Below are 7222 nucleotides of genomic sequence, written 5' to 3' on the forward strand. Positions count from 1 at the left end.
TTTAGTTTTTACATATATATATTTAACATATAATGTATTATTTGTTTCAGAGGTACAGGTCTGTGATTCAACAGTCTTGCACAATTCACAGCGCTTACCAAAGCACATACTCTCCCCAGTGTCTATCACCCAGTCACCCCATCCCTCCCACCCCACCCCCCACTCCAGCAACCGTCAGTTTGTTTCCTGAGATTAAGAATTCCTCATAGCTTTTATATATTTTTTAAAGATTTATTCTTATTTTTAAGTAATCTCTATACCCAAATGTGGGGCCAGAACTCACAACCGCGAGATCAAGAGTCACATGCTCTACTGACTGCGCCAGCCAGGTGCCTGTTTTTAGCTTTTAATATTAGTTACATGTTGAAGTGATATTTGGGATATATTGGTTTAAGTAAAATACATCAAGTTAATCTCACCTCTTTTTACTTTAAATATTTTTATTTTTTATTTTTTTAAAGTAATCTCCATGCCCAACGTGGGCATGAACCCATGACCCTGAGATCAAGAGTCACATGCTCCACCAACTAAGCCAGCCAGGTGTGCCTCTTTTCACTTTTTTAATTGAGTATAGATGACACACAATGTTACATTAGTTTCAGGAGTACAACATAGTATTTTGACAAGTCTATAGGGTATGCTGTGCTCCCACCATCCGTCACCATACAGTGTTATTACAATATTATTGACTATACTCCCTAAGCCGTGCCTTCTATTCCCATGACTAGTCTTTGCATAAAACTGGAAACCTGTGTCTCCCACACCCCTTCACCCATTGTCTATCCCCTACGCCTCTCTCCTCCGGCAGCTATCAGCTTATTCTCTGAATTTATGGGTCTGTTTCTGCCTTTCATTTTTTTTTTTTTTTAGATTCCACACATAAATGACTCATACAGTATTTCTTTCTCTGAGTTATTTCACTTAGCATTATACCCTCTAAATCCATCCATGTTGTTGTAAATGACAAGATCTCATTTTTTTTTAAAGACTATTCATTTATTTGACAGAGAGAGACAGCAAGAAAGAGAGGGACAGAGAGAGACAGAGTGCACAAGCAGGGAGAGTGGGAGAGGGAGAAGCAGGGAGAAGCAGGCTTCCCGCTGAGCAGGGAGTCCGATGCGGGGCTCGATTCCAGGACCCTGGGATCACAATCTGAGCACTCAACGACTGAGCCACCCAGGCACCTCAATCTCATCCTTTTTTATAGCCGAGCAACATTCCATTGTGTCTTTATCCCTTTATCTATCAATGGATCTTTTTACTATCTTAATACGGCTATTAGAAAATTTTAAATTACATATGAGTGGACATTATATTCTTCTTAGCATTGTTCTAAAGCAACATTTGGAGCTCTTGACGTGATAGGAAGTATACATTAGAAGATAAGGGGTCTTGAATAATGTCTCCCATTACAGTTCCCTGTTGCTCTCTCTTTTACATACTGATCACTTTCCCGGAGTCTTCAGCACAGGCGGAAAAGCTGCCATGCCAAGTGATCACTGTACGCCTGCGGGACATCAAACCACATGGACTCTAACCATCCTTGCTTTTTACAGTTGATTTCATTAGAAGCTACAGTGCATGCCAGCCAAGAAGGAACATTTTTTTTTAAGATCTTATTTATTCATGAGAGACAGAGAGGCAGAGGGAGAAGCAGGCTCCCCGCTGAGCAGGAAGCCCAATGCGTAACTCCATCCCAGGACCCCAAGATCATGACCCGAGCCGAAGGCAGACGCTTAACCGACTGAGCCACCCAGGTGCCCCAAGAAGGAACATTTTTAATTGCAGCAGTTAAGACTTTTGGGGGGATGATTTTCCCAAGACAGGGTTGACTAAATCTTTGCACAAGGCATCTAGACCAAAGCAAGGGCAGAAGAGTAGGAAAACGGGATCACAGGTGGTCCTGGAGAAGACCAGAAAATGGAAGCAAGTTTAAGGAATACTCTTAAGGTGATCTATCTCAAGCGGGAACTCTTAAATCATCAATATGAGCCCCGGATCTAATTGCAATGTCATCCCACTTGCACATGCTGAACATGTACAATGCGCCCTTAATCAGTAGGACCACTGGGTGTCACCTGATCCACACAGACTCCAGTATAGCTCGGTGACTGATGTGTGACTGATGGGTGATATCTAGAGTCGTGGACCCAGTACAGCAGCCGCCGCCCATACACGGCAATGGAGCAGTGGAACTGTGGCTAGTATGACTGAAAGCTCAATTGTAAATTTTATGTAACTTAAAGAAATTTTTTTGGGGGGCGCCTGGCTGGCTCAGTCGATTAAGCGTCTGCCTTCGGCTCAGGTCACGATCCCGGGGTCCTGAAATGGGAGTCCTGCATCAGGCTCCTGCTCAGCGGGGGGCCTGTTTCTCCCTCTCCCTCTGCTTGTGCTCTCGCTCTCCGTCTCTGTCAAATAAATAACATCTTAAAAAAAATTTTTTTTAAGTTAACTTAAATTCAAATTAACCATCTGTGGCTGGTGGGGGTTGCACTGGCCACTCCAGGTCTAGAGCCTTGCTTCCCCAAGTGTGACTGCAGACTAGCAGTGCAGGACCCTCTGGGAGTTTGCTAGAAATGCAAAGTATTTCCGACTCCACCCGGAGTTCCTGAAGTACATCCCACAGTGTACAAGATTGCCAGGTGGTTCCTATGCACATTCAAGTTTGGAAAGCCCTTAGAGTATAGGGTCTTATTTGAAATTGTATAAGAAGTTAGCGTATCTATGTATGTCTAGCTATGTGTGTGTGTGTATACACACTTGCCCTCTTTCCTTCCTCTGGAGGCAACATCCATACTTTTTCCTCCGATTTTTCAAGTTCATGATCCCAAACTGAGAAGTTCTAGCCTATAGGACTGGGCCCTATAAATTCAGAAAGCAGATTTCACTGAACAGAGAGAACCGTGAAGTGACCCTTGGTTCTGCAGCCACACTCTTCAATTTATGGAGGGCGGAGCCGGGCCCTTCACAGCTCGGAGTTCTTCCACTGTGCTTTCACCTCTTCACGTGTGGGGGCGACACGGTGTGCGGTTTCTGCCTCAGAACACCGCATACACACAGACCAGTACGGAAGTTCAGGCCCACAGTGCATTCCAGCACCACCGGCAGCTTGTGCTCACGTGTACCGTGTGGCACAGCCGGTCAGGTTTTAAGTAGCCCTGTGCTATGCAGGTGCTACCAAGTTTTTGGTGGGACTCATCCAGGAAATGTGGTGTTTTTTAAATAAAGTTATGCGTTAATTCTTTTTAAGATTTTATTTATTTATCTGACAGAGAGAGACACAGCGAGAGAGGGAACACAAGCAGGGAGAGTGGGAGAGGGAGAAGCAGGCCTCCCGCCGAGCAGGGAGCCCGATGCGGGGCTCGATCCCGGAACCCTGGGATCATGACCTGAATCGAAGGCAGACGCTTAACGACTGAGCCACCCAGGCGCCCTGGGAAATGTTATAAGCCTTTAGGCTTATAAATTTGCCTCAGAGAAATGTCTTCCCTTTGTTAAGATCAACAAAATGTCCTGACATTGATGCTAAGGCAATGATATATTCCAAGCTGTCAAGTCCCTGGTGTTAGATGGGAGGTCCCCAAGTCTCAAAATGGCGCTAAGACTCTGCCTTGAATCATTATTTCCCCAGCGGTGTTTAAGAAGAAACATGCACAAACTGGCAGTTGGCTAATGCAGTGAGAAAATGGACTCATCCCATAGGGCCGTAAGTATTTCCCAGATGAAGACAACATTTCTAAGTTTAACCTCACTTTTTTTTTTTCCAATAATGTAAATTTATAAATGCAGAGCTACTGAATGCACTTGCATTAGGCAGTTAGTCCCCTTCATGAGCACTTTTTCACTCATCAGTCTGATGAAGGAAAGTAACTCGCTAGCAGTAGAAAGTGCAAACAGTCCAATATACATTTAACAAATTTGGCTTTGGTAGGCCAGAAGATTCTTTAGAAACTAGCCAGCTGAAAGGGTTCTTTCCCACGAGATTTCTAATCTTTTTCACCTCTGCAGTGGGATGGACGCCATTAAAATACAAGGGATGAAAAGCAGTTCTCAGTCTTCCACTGCCAGACCTGGGACATTTGTCACCCACACCGCCATGGTGGGAACGTTCCTGGTAGGGAAGCTTTTCTCCATTCTTCTCTCCAGAAAGCACGCTGGGAAGCAAGGGAGGGGTGCTACTGGAAGAATAAGCCTGAATCCAGTCCAACATGGTCCAACATGGTCCAACAGCCGTAGAGCCTGGCGCTCAACTGTATGATTCTCATGACATCTCACACCCGAGCAGGACATATCTTTGTGCCGACACCATCTCTGAGGATCCCTCATTCACTTCGTTCCTTGCCCTCAGTCTGGGCCAAGGTTCTCATTTGCGCTCGGTTTTAGATAATTTATTTGATTAACATAACTAGTAGAAAGGAGTTTTAAAAAATATTTATTATATTTTGTTTTAGAAATGGTAGAAAATAAAAATCGGCACACTTATGTCACACACACACTTGGAAAGGCCTATTTAACCTTCCACGCCAGAGACAAGTTTTACACAAGGGCCCGAAACGGAAACACCTACACTGAAGGTGACGAAGGCTGACGCTGCTGATTGGAGGAGCCCTTGGAAAGGTTTAAAGTTTTCTTCTCTGCTGTCATTCATCTTGGGGCAAATAACCAGTCCAGTGGAAGGAGTTCTGAACATAAAAGGCACCTAGAGTAAAAATCAGACCTTGACTAATAAAAATAGCTGCACGCGTTTACATCGAGAAAAAAAGGTCCTATCAATGCAACTGTCCTGCAAGGCAATGAGAATATAAATGCAAAGCTACTGCAACTAAAAGATCTATCAACACTTACCTAAACCTGGTATAAGAGTTAGATGATGACACATCACTTTTGTGTTCATAAACCTTAGATGTTTTATCATGATTTAAATAAGCATGAGTCCTGTACTTGTATTAATAGCTAGGGGTGGGGTATTCTATTTATTCATAGTCAAGATTTATTTTGTTGCATTTTCTCTTAAAATGCATCGTTGCATACTCCATTCATGGATACATTAAAAATTCATGTTGTCCTTTAAGAATGTAGCAAAACCTAAAACTGCAACTTTAAACCAAAGTCCTTTTAAATTATGATAAAGCCAGGAAAGCTGACATTTTACTATGACTTAAGCACCTGAAATATATTCTGATCAATTTATATCCTCTGAGCTAGAATTAGGATCCTCAGGATTTGTATATGTGTACAAATATTGCAAATTAAGCTAATAAAAACCTGAAAAAATACAAATAATCTTGACCTACAAGGATCTAAAGTACACCTATGGGTCTGAACAGGAAGCGGGCGGACACTGGGTGCATCTTATCATCTGGGGAAAAGGGCTCAGCGGAGCCAGGTGGTATTCAGCTGGGTCTGGTTCTTGATGCTGGTATCCACTTTTAGCACTTCGCGAATGGCCATGGTAGCGTAGGTAGAAGGAGGGAGAGAAAAATCCATCTTCAGAGCTCTGTATTTGCCTTCTGCCAGGCAAGAGAGAAGAGAACGGTCAGAAAAGGCAGGCAGCAGCAGACAGACTGGGGCGAGTCACAGCATCTATACAGGAAGGAAATAACCACGCTCCTTCCCTCGGGCGCCACTTCCCGTGGGGCCGCAGAGAGCGAACCGTGGAAGTGAGACCTGGGAGTATACGATCCAGCTGAATCCCTATGGTAATTCTACCCGGAACCTTCATAAAAAGGGCAAACATGACACAGAAGTAACAGAGTGAAAACAGACAATGGAATGGCACCAAGAATTTGACAGTAACAATGCAAATTTCACGCGTTAGACTCCGTTCATGGCACCTGTGTTAACTCGGGGGGTGGGGATGTGGAGGAAATATTTGATCATCTAACACCACAATCTTCTGTAATGTTTCTTCATTTTCAGCGAAATCTACCATTTTAATGATCAGGCTATAACCATGAAACTAAGATGACAAAACACAAAATAGAAATCACCGAGCTGGTGGAAGGTAGTGGTGACTGCAAGAGTTTTTTTTTTTTTCTTTCTTTTAAAGGACTTTATTCATTTATTTGAGAGAGAGAGAGAGACAGAGCATGAGCAGGAGGGAGGAGGCAGAGGGAGAAGGAGACTCCCCGCTGAGCAGGGAGCCCGATGCGGGACTCGATCCCAGGACCCCGGGATCATGACCCGACCCGAAGGCAGATGCTTAACTGACCGAACCACCCAGGCGCCCGTAATTTATGTTTTTGATTGAGAAAACATTTCACAGTTGACAAAGAACTGAGCGCTGAGTAAACTTACCAGAAGCAAACACCGGTGGCGGTTTCCCTTCCAGGTTGTCCACATCTGTGTTGAAGAGTGGAATTTTAGGATCATCGTATGCAACGACTTCCCTTCAAAACACATACAGAAAGAAAAGTGTGAATGTGAACAACCATAAACAGTACTAAGCTGCTTGCTGCCGTTTGCTTAGAAAGGAGAACACACAGGCCTGCTGGAACTAATTCTGGGTGGGACCATTTGGTAACAGGATAGGGCCAGATCATATATGTGAGTATTGCCTTGATACTAGTACACAGCAAGGTGACAAAGGACGCCAGTCTGTATAAAAAAAAATGTAAAATGTTTCCTTAGGATAGAAATTCTCTTTATACGTACTTGGTAAGTACTACACTTTGCACAGATGCGAATGAATTAATAATGGCATTTATGTTTTCTCCAGAGTGGTTTTCACTACTAACAACACTGCATTACTCATGAGGAACTGCTCTCTGGAGTGGGGAGGACCAAGTCCCACCCTGCCAACCTCATCACACAACCCAGAGTAGGGAAGACAGAAAGGGAGAATGAGATGGAGAGAGAGAAGAGAGAGAACTTCCTGGCAATGGACAACTAATTCAAGATTTCGTTTTAAAAATTATCAAATAAAGCTTTAGTTTACATTAGGTACTGAAATATTTTAAATGAGTTAATGCACGTTTATTTTTCTCTTTAGAAACATGATATTAAACAGATCTGTGTTTGGAACTCACAGCTAATTCTTTTTTTTTTTTTTTTTTAAAGATTTTATTTATTTATCCGACACAGCGAGAGAGGGAACACAATCAGGGGGAGAGGGAGAAGCAGGCCCCCCGGCGAGCAGGGAGCCCAATGCAAGGCTCGATCCTAGGACCCTGGGATCATGACCCGACCCGAGCCAAAGGCAGATGCTCAATGACTGAACCAC

General features: G+C 43.6%; 1 long non-coding RNA gene across 1 annotated transcript; it reads right to left on the reverse strand.

Annotated features, from left to right (window-relative positions):
- Positions 1 to 4416: 4416 nt before the first annotated feature.
- On the reverse strand, positions 4417 to 7183 carry LOC145719239 (uncharacterized). The gene is made up of 2 exons (XR_014142261.1): positions 6298 to 7183; positions 4417 to 5510 (listed from the first exon to the last, which is right to left on the reverse strand). It is a non-coding gene; the product is annotated as an uncharacterized LOC145719239 (long non-coding RNA).
- Between the last annotated feature and the right edge of the window lie 39 nt (positions 7184 to 7222).

This window comes from Leptonychotes weddellii, unplaced genomic scaffold (assembly GCF_054177405.1).
Source record: "Leptonychotes weddellii isolate Sample4059 unplaced genomic scaffold, ASM5417740v2 HiC_scaffold_3526, whole genome shotgun sequence".
NCBI classification, from domain to species: domain Eukaryota; kingdom Metazoa; phylum Chordata; class Mammalia; order Carnivora; family Phocidae; genus Leptonychotes; species Leptonychotes weddellii.